Source organism: Odontomachus brunneus, unplaced genomic scaffold, assembly GCF_010583005.1.
Source record: "Odontomachus brunneus isolate Ranch 3 - 2012 unplaced genomic scaffold, Obru_v1 Obru_scaffold_028, whole genome shotgun sequence".
In the NCBI taxonomy this organism is placed as follows: Eukaryota; Metazoa; Arthropoda; class Insecta; order Hymenoptera; family Formicidae; genus Odontomachus; species Odontomachus brunneus.
This window is the reverse complement of record NW_022639478.1, coordinates 576,757-592,090: the sequence shown is the minus strand read 5'-3', so window position 1 is coordinate 592,090 and position 15,334 is coordinate 576,757. Positions and strand designations below refer to the sequence as shown.

At 35.4% G+C, this 15,334-nt stretch overlaps 1 protein-coding gene across 1 annotated transcript in view; it reads right to left on the bottom strand.

Moving 5' to 3' along the window:
• The window catches only part of LOC116842899 (circadian locomoter output cycles protein kaput-like), a 182,872-nt gene that overhangs the window by 134,751 nt on the left and 32,787 nt on the right, over window positions 1-15,334 (bottom strand). The window lies entirely within an intron of this gene.

The following is a 15,334-nucleotide window of genomic DNA, read 5'->3' as shown; positions in this document are numbered from 1 at the left end:
TCGATCTTTCAGATGCTCTTTCCAGATTAACTGTTTATCTGAGATAACTCCGACATATTTCATCGACCCAGTCAGCCTAATTTTATCAAGAGTGGGTTCTATCACAGCGCCTAGTTTATATATTTCTTTGTGAAAATTACGTACCTTAGATTCGAAAGGAGAAGTCCGTCTTATACATATGTTGATTGCGATGAAGTGAATGTCTTAATAAAACGACTTAATTTACACATCGACTAGTTTTCCCAGTATCTTCAAAAAAAATCTTTTACCGACTCGCAGAACCTAACCCATTTGGCCTTACGTGTCCTAACTACAGAGTTCTTCCAGACTCTTCTACGAAAATCTTATAGTTTCTATAGAGATCCTACAGAGTTTCCAGTTAAACAAACGATTCGTGTTTCCGATTCTGCTTCTGATTTCAAGCTCGACGTCCTGAAACCTTGTAGATTAGGAGAGTTTCACCAAGAATACTTTCGGGATAAACGTCTTAAATTTAAATAGTACTTTTTATATATAAATAAATTTATATATTTGATTCAATTGTTAATAATGTATAACATATATGCAACTATTACCGTCAACTTTGATAGGAATAATGTACGGGCCACGTAGCGAGTTTACAGAAAGAGTTTATTGTTTTATTACTGTTTATATGAGCAAAAACTATAGCCAATGGGTGTGGCCGCGTGGTGAGGAGGTTGATAGAGTTTATCCGGTACAAGGAATATGTTTATAAACATGGGGCTCGCGCCCGGGAACTGACGACGCGAGCGGACGTGTTGTGTGATCCCTCCAAATTTCTAACACGCCTGTACTTTGATAACATATCATATAGAATACTCTAGATCGACCAGACATTGATTTGTCCGATTCTTTTTGTTCAGTTTTGCATTATCTTTCTTTATCGAAAATTTGACGTGCCGTTATGTAACGAAGTATATCCAACGAACTATCGCAACTACGTATGCTTCGATTGTACGGTTATCGGTCGGTAGACATCAATGCATCGCCTATATCGCACTCATAATCTTATCGACCTCGTGATATAGAATTTATACTTTTAAACACTCATACGACGCGATGACTATGTTTCTCTGACGTTGCGCCTATTCAGCGGCAATTCAATTGCAGAGCACGCGTGAAAGAAGAATTTCGTCGAGAATGCATCAAACAAATACCTAAGAGCGCACGTGCTCGAATAAATATTTCGCAATCGGTGCAACCGAGGCACGTCTGTCTCGCATTTGCTCTAATGGTAAACACTTAAATATAGAAAAGTCGAACAGAACGCGTCTTGGTCGAACGTATTCTGTAATAGTTTGTTTTGCGTGAGACAGAGTTGCATATTATGAGGGCGAAGAGAATATCATATATATATATATATATATATAATATATATATATTATATATTATATATATATATATATATATATTATATATATTATATATATTATATATAATATTATATATATATATATATAATATTAAATTTCATATAATATTATAATATTAATATTAAAGAACTTATAAAGTTTTGAATTTTGACGCGCGCAGCAAAAGTATCTCACATTTCTAATCGATCGTTTACTGAAAGCTGTACCATTCAAATGTCTTCACGCATGCTAAATATATATGTAATTGCAGCTACTTTGTGTAAAGACATTGCTCTAGAAAGTTATTATTTCATATAAACGATATCTGCGACTAAAGGGGTCAAATATCAAGATCGCGAATTGTTTAAACACATTTATCTTACTGTTTTAAAATAGGGCTAGTTTCGCTATCAAGATAAACAACAAACACGAAGAAACTTGACGCCCGACTGCGCGAGCTGCGCGGGAGAGGGCTTTATTTTAAATATAATCTTACGCTCTCAGGGAGAGCCTTGTGAATCCGCTGTGCTATTGCGATCGGAAATTTAAGCCTGATCTACAATATGCTCTTTGCTTCCTGCTTCTTTCTCTTTATCTCTTTCTGACTCGGACCTTAAGCCTTAAACCAGAAAAAACAGAACACAAGAAACAGAACGCAAAGAACATATTGTAGATCAGGCTTTATCGTCGACCGCGTTTCGTTGCCTACATAACGCACGCGCGAGTCGAATTTGCGACTCGTCAATGCGCGAAACGCTGGGTCCGATGTTGAATTAACCGACATGTGGCGAGCTGGCAGAATCAAAACGATTCAGACCGCGGATAAACCACGCTCGCGCGGATAACAACCCTAACTCGTGACAATTGCGCGATGTTGTCTAGGATCAAGGGTGTCTTTGTTTATGGTCACGCAACTTCGTTATATCGCATGACTGTAGATTAGTACGTACGTGATCGCATCGGGCGTTTGCGATATCCGAGATGCTACTATAATCCAGCAGGCTTGCGGTCGGTGCACCGAACAGATTTAATAGTTCACGTCTCGAAATGTCCCCGATATCCGATAGAAATGAGAATTGTGAAAATTTCCAACTAACGAGGAATATCGTTAGCCGAGTGTTTGCTGCCGAATATTATCTTCCTAAAATATGTCAAATATATATGATGTAATTAAATGAAACGTTCACAATAATTCTCTTTTGCTTCAAACAATATGATTTAATTCAGCAAAACAAAATTTAAAATACGACCGAATATATTGTTTGATTGGAAATCGAGAGAGAGAGGGAGAGAGAGAGGGAGGGAGAGAGAGAGAGTGGGAGGGAGGGAGGGAAGGGGGAGAGAGAGAGAGAGAGAGAGAGAGAGAGAGAGAGAGAGAGAGAGAGCTTAAGTTTCTTTAAATAATAAATAAAATCGGAAATAAAACACGCGACTCTTTTCTCTTGAAATAATAATACGATAAAAGCGCGGCTACTGATTCATAACAGTTCTTATTTCCGCAATGCAATATAACTTGTTTTGATATTCATGCAAATATGTCAACAAACGATTGGACGAGTCTGAAAATTCGGTAGGATTTAATTTCTAGACAAAATTCCGATGCGTCCCCTATCAACGGTTATTACAAATTACATGACATTCTTCATGTAAAAATTGTTCTGCAAATCTCCTCTTTTTCGAATATTATTAGCGCATGAATATAATGAATAAAACATTTACATGTGACTGCAGGCAACACGCACACACACTCACATACACACACACATATACAAGGTATCCTAGAACAATTTCCGAAGCTCTCGTAGAGACATAATACGGATTGAGGTGAACATAAAAGCTCTAAACTCTTTTGTGATATTCGCAATAATTATCGGGATATTAATTAAAGAAAATTCGTGAATGATAGATATAGTAGACGAATTAGTGGCGATCATTGTGTATTTGTACATTAGGTCAAATTAAACAAAAAAGTTCCTTATCATTTTCCTAAATTATTAATTAAAGAAAATTGATGTATAGAGAGAGAGAGATGCTCGCTCGCGATAATATATTGATATTCTCTAATTAATAACTGAAAATCTACAAAGTTACAAGTAGGAAAAAAGTAGATGACTTTTTTGTTCAGTTTGATGTAATGTGCAAGTAATCATTCACAAATTCTTTAATTAATATCTCTTTTCTATTATTTAATTAATATCTCAATAATTATTGCAAATATCGTAAAACGGTATATGTTGCGAGCTTGATCAGGAAGATCAAATATCTGGTCGAATATGAATGATCCAGAAATTCCGATTGAAGTAATCCGAATTCTGTTTAAGTCAACCAAAAATCTTGTTAACTTAAACAGAATTTGGGTTACTTCAATCGGAATTTCTGGATCGTTCATATTCGACCAGATATTTGATTAATTCAACCAAACTTTTTTTCCATGCGTTAATAAGAACGAGCAGGAATTTGACCGGGGAATGTAAGGGGCTGAGCACAATAAAAGGGATAAGAAACAGGGAACAGAGAATAAGGAATACTAAAAACAAGAAATGATGCTGTTCCTCTGTTCCTCTGCGTTGATGAATTAGGTTTCATGTTTTAATATTGAATTGTTCCCTATTCTCTGTGTGTGTTTCCTGTTCTGTATTCTCGATTCCCTATTCTTTTTATTGTGCTCAGTCCCTAATAGTCGGAATCGACGGAACATCAACAATACTTTATTGATATTACAAGAATTAATCCGCTTGAGAATAGAAATCGCCGCTTTTGATTACTGAAGAGGCTGGCGTGAGCTCCGTTAGTTCCTCGCGGTCTTCTCGCTTCCGCGGAGTCACGTAGGGAGATTGTCGAGACTAGTTTCTTTTGTCGCGCGAGAGAAAAGAGCGAATTTCGGGGAGAGCTACCATTAAAAACATGGTATGGCGTGCGAGACAAAATTGAGTCTATGTTTTAAGCAGAGAGCGACCCCATTTATAAATTCCTTAAGCGTACACGTTGATTGGTTGTAAATCAAATTAACGGTTTGCTTCGCGACAATCATCACAAATGTTACTATTTAGAGATTGACAGAAAAATCCCAATATATGTTAAGTAAAGAGACAATGTTGTCTTCTTAGCATCAGAATCAGTAGGCTGGGATCCTATTTGTCAAGCTCTATTTTGAAAGATTATTATAATGAGTATCTTAGACGGTGAGATAACACACTGAGTGCTCGCAAAAACGCCACGACAATAATTTAAGATTATAATGACTGAATACACCGATCGAGTGTATGGAATCTTTTAAATATGTATATATATATATATATATATATATATATATATATATATATATATATGAATGAAACTCATTATATGTAAAATTATGCAAAGCATGATCTGCGTCAGAACTGTTAACTACTCACGAGCGACCACCTCGTTTCGCATCTCTTTCTTTTACACGTAAAAGAAACGAGGTGGCCGTTTGAAACGCTCGTGAGCGTTTACTTAATTTTAATTTATGTCGCAACATCCTGAATAATCATCGCGATGAATATTATTTCATATAATATTTCATTTTTCTGTAGTAAGTAAATTCTGTTGTCAATATTATGTATTTTGCTTGACGTGAAAACTGCGCAAATTTTGTCGAAAAGACGTTTCAACGCGGCAAGCAATTTTGAGACGTTGTCGAAGAAATATTTGAGCTGCGAAGTTGTTTCTTACACTTAGAATTTATCTTAAAAACGCACATTTAAAAATACATATATCTTCTAGATTGTAATAATTAATATTGTTTCAAAGAAAAATAAATATTAGATTTGGTTCCTGGGTTTGAGCCGCGTGGATTCTTCTCTGTCTGTTTCCGACGTTTCGCGAATATTTCAGTCCGCTTCATCAGGGAGGAACGACCCGATGCCGAGAAATAAATATTTGGCGTCGGATAGTTTGATAATATTGCTCGTGTGTGCGCAACATGAATGTTTGGAATGTTTGCGTCTGATAATGCACTTTGACATTTTTTGTCATCTTATAAATATTATATTAATTGCCTTCATTATCTCGGGAGGATTAACAATTACTACCTACAAGGGCGACGTGTCTCTTGCGTAAAATGAAACAATTTGTATTTGTGCGAGAATATAAAGATGGGCCATAAAATATTTCTGCGGCGTCGTGCTTAATTAACCAAGCGAGATAATGAAATTACCCCAGCGCATATTTCCACTGTATTTTAATATCCAGAATAGTTCTGTTGTCATTTCATGCATTACCGTCACGTACATATCCTGATGCGGCAATTAAAATTTACTCAATATACAAAAATGTACAACCGGGAAGAGAACAGAAATTTTGATTAAAATATAGTTCTCCGTTCACGTGACATTTATGTTAGGTCTTCTCTCGCGGGCGTTCTGTATTAATATGAAAATTCGCTTACATAATACTCGATGATTTCCGATGCGAAGGAAATAGCGCTGCAAACATCTTGAGAGAAACAAAGATTCTCGAGTGGACTCACAGTTTTCCGCGAAACGTAGTCATGAACGTAACGTTATATTATGTCATATTTACAGCCACGACACAGCGGAGTTACGCGGAGATTTGTATTCGATTCTCAAGAATCTTGACCCTCGAGTCATTTCTTTTTAAGTGCTTGTCGTTTTTCAAGTAAACGGCGATAACTGACTGTACCTAAGAACTTGCGTCAAACAGATCCGCGTTGATGCACGAGGTCATCGACATCGGTGTCGTTATCACCGAGCTTGACTGCATACAACGGTGCTGATAAGGCTATTAAAGGTAACATACGTGCGAAGCATTCGGCTCACCCGGAACCTGATTAAAGTATGCGACGCGACTGTATCGTCATCGTATATATAACGTATCTCCCGTAAATTAATTTCTCCAATGCAATGTAAAATGTTATTCGTCTTTTCGTCCATTTCGTGATATTTATATAAACCGCTTAGTAATTCTTATGTTGCGATTTCTTTTATAATAACAAAATCAATCTCCTCTCTCTTCCTCCGACTTTAAAATTCGTTATTCACAGTTGAAGAAAAGAATGACGTTTAAGGACCAATGAGTGACTATTCTCTCTCTCTTCAGGAAATGTTTCAATTTATAACTTTATAGCGATTAATCCCTTCACTGAGGAAAATGTCTGATGATACTAACCAGAATTCTCTTTAGGTTTACTAAACAGTATGGTGAATAATCGTGTAACAAGTTATTTAGTCAATGATACCAAACTATCTGGTGAGCGCATTGTCTAAGTAGCATTACAATGATACTTAAATACGTTTACCAAACCGTCTGGTACAGCATACAATTGATAATTGAAATAATAAAACCTAATCTAAAACCTAACCATATTATATATATAATTTTCATATACTTATTGTATATAATCTTCATATATTTACTTCTAAATTCGTCGACATATTTTAAGAAATTGCATCCAAATATCTGACGGTTTCAGCATCCATTCTTTTATAGCATCGACGTCTTTACAAATTAGTATAGATGAAAAAGGAAACATCGTAGCGAGTAACAATTAACTATCGCGTCAATAGTACCACACGTCTAGAGAGAATTACCAAACTATCTAGATGCCTACAACTAAATGTCTCGGTATTGACCAGATGCGTCGAGGCATTGCAATCAGAATATTGGATATATGAACCAGATATCGCATATAAACTCACCATATTACTTTCATAAGACGAGTACAGTGTCATTCACCAAGCCATTTCTCTCAGTGTTGACTGTGTGGCGAAAATAAGACCATGCCACCAGTGTGGCAAAAAGTGTGGAAAAAAAGTTTCTTTTTACATTTCCGCTACGATTTTAGTATTAAGATTTTTAAGGTTGCTGAATCCGAATATGATATCAGAATTTCAAAATTTAAAATGACAGATCAAAATCCAATTATTTTTCCAACTTTTGGTCCGTCATATTATATCTACCATTTTGAATTTCTGATATTATATTCGGATTTAGAGACCTCAAAAACTGTAAGATACCAAGCTTCATACAAATCACAAAAGGATAAATCAGTTTTCTTGAAAGATGTACATATATGTACATTACACACTGGTGGCGCGTGTTTTTTCTGTACATATGATATATACACACTCAAGAGGTTAAGAACTCGCGATATGGTGTTCCCATATTTGGATAATTATAAGAAAACATTTTATACGATCATACAAAGGTCATTTGTTACTCGTGGTCATTACTCCATTTATCTTCTACAGTGTGAGTCTACGTCAATCAAAAGAAAACACTTTACACGACTTTACACCTCTTTCAATATCTAAACATTGAACTGGGGCAGAAATGAGCAGAAGAAAAAACAAAAGATCTCTGATTAACTCAAGTCGAATCTCACGGCGCGCAAAAATGCAAATATCGAACGGCAGGGGGAAAGAGGCAATGATGAGGCTCCTTTGTCGCTTCACGCTAATAATAATAAACCGTCTAGACGCTAGACTTCTTTTGTTCAACCTAGCCGGTTGATTTTCGGGGATTGTCGCGGAGGGTGAGCTACGAAGAGCGACGTTACCACCCGGTGTTAGCCGAGGGGGCGCGTGGGACGCAGGTGCACGAGGTTAACCGAGGTTCGAGTGCTGTTGCCGGCTTGTTGTTTGGTCATAGGATGATCGACACGGCGAAACTCGTCCCGATGTACACGCGCGACCACCCGTCGCTTCCGACTCTCTCTCTCTCTCTCTCTCTCTCTCTCTTTCTTTCTCTCTCTCGATTCATGGCGGTTGACGACGCTCGCCGGGACCAATTTGGCCTCGCCGTTCCGCTCGTCTACTTTCTTCTGTCTATCTCTCGCTCGGGTGACTCCCGTTCTAACGTTTTGAATTTTGTTGTTTACGGAATTCCGCGTATCTGTGACTAGACAGCTACCGCCACACATTCGCAGGACGAGACGTGATGTGCGAGATGTGAATAGTGGAAGAGATATAAACACAGTCATTTCGCACTTTAACGCTCGTCATCACGAACGAGCTGACATTCGGATCGTTTATGAAAGTTCTTACGTCGACAAAACGATGCGTTCAAACATATAGGAACGCTAATGCCTCGTACTCTTTTATCCAAAAAACATAATCTTATCTTCAACAGAATCGTCTTACATACGGCCTCAAGAGAATTTCTTTGGAACCAAAAGGACAATATTCCAAGCAGAATATTATGTCTCTTCATTAGGGAAGAGGAATATTCTTTCGGTTTTCGCTGAGAATGTGAGATTACAGGAAATAGCATCTTGCAATTAGAGTTCTTTGTGTTGGATGTTGGAATATTTTTCTTTTGATTTTAGAGTTCTCTTGGAAGATTCCGCCAAGGATAAGATTACTTCTTTTGGGTGCTAATTATACTTTTAATATTTACAAAAGCGAGATAAATAGGAAGAACGAACTTTTTTTTTATGTACGCGCGTGTTTCTTCTTAATCACGTGAATTCAAGAAGAACGTGCATGAAATTTCACCATGTACGTTTAGTTATTCACTGTAGTGCGAAAGAGGTGGATCTAGATCAAGTACACGGAAAAAAAAGATTTGCTAATATATGGACAACTAAAAATATTAACTGCAGGAGCAAATTTTCTCGCTTTCATAGTAAAGTTATTTAGTTTAAGTAGTTTAGTTGTGATAACTAAAAGATTTGCTAATATATATATATATATTAGCAAATCTTTTAGTTATCACAACTAAACTACTTAAACTAAATAACTTTACTATGAAAGCGAGAAAATTTGCTCCTACAGTTAATATTTTTAGTTGTCCATATGTTAGCAAATCTTTTTTTCCGTGTAAAAGTCCTTTGCCCCTCACTCGCGGAATAGGAGGCACACGTGGCTTGATTTACGTGGTATGCCGTATTTCGCGACATGTACCCACGAATGCTGAATGTAGTATATGCACATTTGCGTAAGCAATGTCATACACTTCTCACGTGCAGGATGATGATGAGAATGTCTGTTCCAATTTACGAAGTATTAATATTCTCTGGTTCACGCACGCACACGCACGCACGCACGCACACGCACACACACACACACACACACACACACACACACACACACACACACACACACACACACACACGAGTTCTTAAACTTTTTTTTATGCTATAGATTCTTTCAGTAGTCTGACAATTGCCATTCTTGATGTGGATCACTCACAGAGAATAATGTTTTCGAGTGTTAAAGTACGATACGCAGAATTATAAAGAATTATAAGGAAAGCAATTATAGTATAAGATATTTAAAAAAATATACATGTATAAAAAACAGTATGCTGTATATAATTTGTATGTGTGTGAAATTTAGCATTGATAAAATAAATCTATATACATTGGGAGAAATTGTTCGATAAGAAATTAACAAACGAATATTTCCGATCAAAATTCCGGATTCTTATATCTGATTAGGATATCCAATTAAATTTAATCGATCATAATGGCATTTCATCAGATAAACCGATCAAAAAATTATGAATCAATATTTCTCATCGGATGTTTCCTGATCGGATACAAAAATTTATCAGTAATTTGATCGGAAATATCCGTTTATTAATTTCTTATCGAACAATGTTTCTCAGTTGTTGTGTGTTATTATGTATTATATGTATGTATAATTGTGTATTGTATGTATGTATATATATTAGTGTGGAATTCACGAATTTTCTGAAATCTACACAGTGAGCATTTTATAAAATTTAAAAAATTACTAAATAAAATTTTGTAATCGAGGAATAAATCGGTATTCTGCAATATATATAATTTTGACTATCCATTTATTTCATACGTGCTGTTTACATTTTAGAAATTAAAATATGTATTTAAAAAAGTTTGCTGTTTCTTAGCAAGATAGACTTCACTGATAATTTCTATATTTATTTTTTTTTACTAGAAACGCAGTAAAATTGAAAAGAATTTATATGAAAAAAAAGAAAAACTATAATATTCTCTGTGCGTATTTCTCTCCTCGGTTCTCTCTCAAATATTTGGTGGTAAAATAACTCCATATGCAATGCTGTGAAAATTTCTCGTTGACCGAGTCGTAATTAATCGTGCGCACAGTTCCACACACATATTTACACATATTTACAGTTACGCGTGCGCCATTGAAACGATGAATTCTGTGCTGCAACGCGATCGAACTGATTCGCGGCGCGGTTGCAGTCACGCGCGATCATGAGGTAGATCGATCCAAAGATCGAATGCTGCGACAACATCCCATCGTTGCACCTAAAGACACGTGTCAACGCGCGCATCGTCTGGTATTAAGCGGAAACGTGTCCCTAAGTGCGGTCCGCCGGCTTATATGCGCGAGCTCTGATAATGCAACAGCCTCTTAGTTCGAATGTTGCATTATTACCGACGTTACGTCGTAACGGCGTCACCCAGAAGTCTGCGACGTTCTTAGAGATGCGGACGCAAATAGGTGAATATTTTATGGAGCTAACGTGTGCGAACGCTTTCCCGCACGTGAATGGCCGACGCATATACTTTACATATGTACCGTTGTGCTTTGAAGTGCGCGGAGTAATTCGTAGGCGCATCTCAGTTCGTAGAACCTCTATTGAGTTCAACGCCACCCACGGATAACGAGAGTCGCTGCCGCCGCCGTCGTCGTCGTCGTGTATATAAGCGATCTCGTCATTACGTGTCTACAAAAGCCACGCCACGGTTCGCGAATTAATCAGGCGCTCGTATTTCCAGTAGCATCACGGTATTTCGCGATCGAGCGAGCGTGCTGCCGCATGTGATCCATCACGCCGTTTGCGGTACTGAATTTTTATTTTACGACATTTTAATTGGACTGATAACAACTTCTTCTCAGTCAAAGTAGTTGGGCCATAATAATGTTGTTAAAAATATAATACAATACGAAAAGACTCGACGAATCGGCTGCAGTTTCGAAAAGGTCCTTCGATTCTTATGAAATTCGGTGAAATAGTTCCAAATATTTTTGAACGAACATATCTAAAAGGTTTTTGGCGTAAATAAAAATGGACTAAGATAACGTTAAAATAATGTACTTATAACAGTGATATAGGTTGGACTAGGTTAGGTTAGATTTTTGCAAAGCCTGCCATTACTCCGTATGTGTATTGTTAATACTTAGTAATGTAGGCATTTATATTTTATTGGAAAAAAACCGCCTGCGAGCACATAGAATAGGAGCGATCAGAACGGCTATTTTGTACATTACAATACTACTAACAATGATCGATTTGGTATGTGTCGTTGCGCAGCTATTTTATATGATTATATCTGTGCAACGAGGCACTAATCAAACCGACACTTGTTGATAAACGTGAACGGAATAGTCATCTAGATGATCAACTTCGCTGCTTTGTATTCTAAGGATTAACCTTAGAACCCTAAACATCAAAAAGTTACATAAATCTTAAATCTTATCCTTAACATATTTTCACTTGCTCATAACTTCTGGAAAAATAATCGAAATTTAATTTTTTTTAAAATTGGTAATATCGAGGAATCTTTATTAGTGTTTTTGCAATACAATAGAGTCGACAGAAATTATAATGGAAAAAGCAAACATGTGTTTTTAGAAACAATCACGTTTAAAAAGTTGGTCCGGGCAACCCACGAGTTTACCTATTTTTTACATTTTAGGGTTAATACTGATAATTACTTTTGCGTATATATGTGTAATCTCTGAGTGAAAAATATTATTTAAACTTATTTCAATGTTTTCCTACAGATTTTTCTGTGAAACGAGTATGTGTCTACTACCCTTGCCAACATTACGTAGGAGTCTTTGCTAATCTTAATAAAATATCCATTTTTAATACATGGTAAATCATTAATTAGAAAAGGCGAACGATTTATTCGAGAAATTAAAATCTTATATAAAAGAGTTTTTGATAATCTTTATAAAATATCCATTTTTAATATATGGTAGATTCATCATGATGTAAAAAAGATAAAGGTTTAAATAATAACTGTGAAAGAAAATATTTACGTTGATAATACGTAAATATTTTTGTTCATGTGTATTTTGTATATGAGTTACAAGTCGCTTGTACCGTTGCTATGAAAAACGAAAAAAACATAAACACTTTAAGCTTAAATACGCGTTCGTATTATTTTAATGTTATCTCGGTTAATTTCCAACTTAAGTCAAAAAGCCTTTTGTTGAACTTTATGTTCATTTGGGAGAGTATTTGGCACTATTTCACTGAATTTCACGAGAATCGTGGACTCTTAAAAGTGAATCTTTTCGGAACAACATTCGACAAATCTGTGTATATATGTGTGAAGTATTTATAAGTATAATTTACGATGTACAGCTTTCGACATTATCGCAAGAGAATGTCAATCAAACTCATGTTTAAAAATCCATGAAGAAATAATCGTTTTTCGTGCTTTAGAACGTATAGTATTTTTGGCTAGTCTGGGTCAGGTTTGTAAATATACATCTGTACTGATCAACGCATACTAACGCTACTAAAAAAATGATCATAACGTCAAATTTTTTTTGTAATTTTTACATTAATTCACACATTTTTACACTGAGAAAAATTATTTGATTAAAAATTAACAAACGGATATTTCTGATAAAAATACTGATAAATTTTTGTCCGATCAGGAAACATTCAATGAGAAATAACGGTTCATAATTTTTTGATCGGTTTATCTGATGAAATGCCATTACGATCGAAAGTATTTGATTAAATCGGATATTCTGATCGAATATAAAAATTCATTAGTATTTTGATCGGAAATATTCGTGTGTTAATTTTTTTATCGAATAATTTCTCTCAGTACTTTATTAGTTATCGTTATATTGTGTACTTTACATATCAATTTTTCGAGAGCTAGATAGTTAATATCTTGTAATATTCTTTTTTACAATATTTTTACAAGTTTCCTTTATCGCTTTTATCGTTTTCTAGTTTTTCTTATTAAAAGCTGAGAATAGTTTGGAAATAAAAACACGATGTCACAAGTAGTTTTCGTATCTGCGGTATACAGGGTGCTCCACTTAAATCGAACATCTTGAATATTTCACTTATTTTTGATAATACGGAAAAATGTTCTAAATAAAAGTGGAAGGATGTCGAGGGGGATATATTTTAGTCACGGTGCTTTTTTTCTAAGTGAAGGCGCTAAAAAGTGAAGGTCATCTTCACTTTTTTAAGTGGAATTATAATTTTTTTTCATAAATATGATTCCTCTATTTATTTTATGTACAAAAATATTAAGAAGTATAATTGTCGAAAAATCAATAATTTACGAGATATTTTATACTTTATTTTGACAAAAAATTTAGTCAAAGAGATGTGATATATAAACGATATTCTTACATTTTCTGTCATTTCTGAATTTATACTCGCACATGCTTCCAAAATACGTTCTTTCATGTTCTCTTGTGTAGTTGGTACATCATTAAAAACAATGTTTTTCAATGCTTCTCTAAACAAAAAAGTCGATGAGATTTAAATATACTGAAGTCGGAAAATGTATTGAAGTCGGAGGACATCATTTTAAACATCTTCTTGACTAAATTTTTGGTTAGAATGAAGTATAAAATATCTCGTAAACCACTGATTTTTCTACAATTATATTTCTTAGTATTTTTATATATAAAATAAATAGAGGAATCATATTTATAAAAAAATCATAATTCCATTTAAAAAAGTAAAGGTGACCCTCATATCTTTTTAACGCCTCCACCTAGAAAAAAAACAACGTGATCAAAATGTGTCCCCCTCGATACCACTTTCATCTACATTTTTCCGTATTATCAAAAATAAGTGAAGTATTCAAGGTGTTCGATTTAAGTGGAACACCCTGTATATAAATAGTGCAACTGATGTATAGTATAGACTATGCAGGCATGAAAAAGCATAGTCGCCTAAAAAAAAAAAGAGACAGTGACTAGCGGTCTCAGTGAGTGGCGGTCAAACTGTCTCTTTCTAATCAGTAGCGTAGTAAGGTAAACCTACAGTCAACAATTTTTCGTGTTATGATTTCATTCAATGTTAGTATTTATTCCATTAAGACAAGACATACAAAATGAATTTAAACGTCGTTTCCGTTGACATATACTATATGTCGATTTACATTTTACATCTTACTTTATACTTATCGTACTTTATACGATCAAAGCATATGAAGAGTCTGGTAATACATTCCTGACATTACTCCTAAGCGGTAACAAAAGCAATAGAAGTATTAGAAAGAGAAAGCAATTGATCGCCACCGCGTTGCCTCTTTGTCTAATTCTATGGACGCTTTTCTAAGTGCTTCCACGGATGCGTAGTCCATACTATAAGTTGATGAGTATAACATTTGATTTCAATTATTTCAACTTTGTAGGTAAGTCTTTTCCAAATTGTGCGCGCACACATACACACGTGTGTAGATCGTGTTTCCATTAATACGCCACGCGTCAAGATTTGAAAATATTCCGAAGAAAATGGCCTCGTGGGCCAACTATCTCGAAAAGTGCGCGCGTTCGATGAAGAACGATGAGATTTCGTGTGAATCAACATAAGTCTCAGAAAATCGCGCCAACAGTCTCCCTGCGGCACTTTCAGAGATTGAGGCTCGCATTTGTGAGTAAATAATCAGTTGTTTATTCTTCGATCGACAACAAACGCGAACCTACGCATTATCGAAGTGCTAATTTAACATTTGCGACGATATGTACCTTTAACGCGCTCAAGTGTCAGAATCGTATGATAACAGATAACTCGGTGACCGAGTAGATCCTCATTTAGCGAAGAAATTAACGCCTCGGGTTTTCGGAGCGCATCGCTTATCCAGTAATCAACAACGACCCTTTATCGGCCGGTCGCGCGACATTAACGCCGCAATAACAACTCATTATCCTGTGCATATGATGATTTAGCGCCGTTGCTCGTCGTAGATATAAATATATATATATATATATATATATATATATATATATATATATATATATATATATATA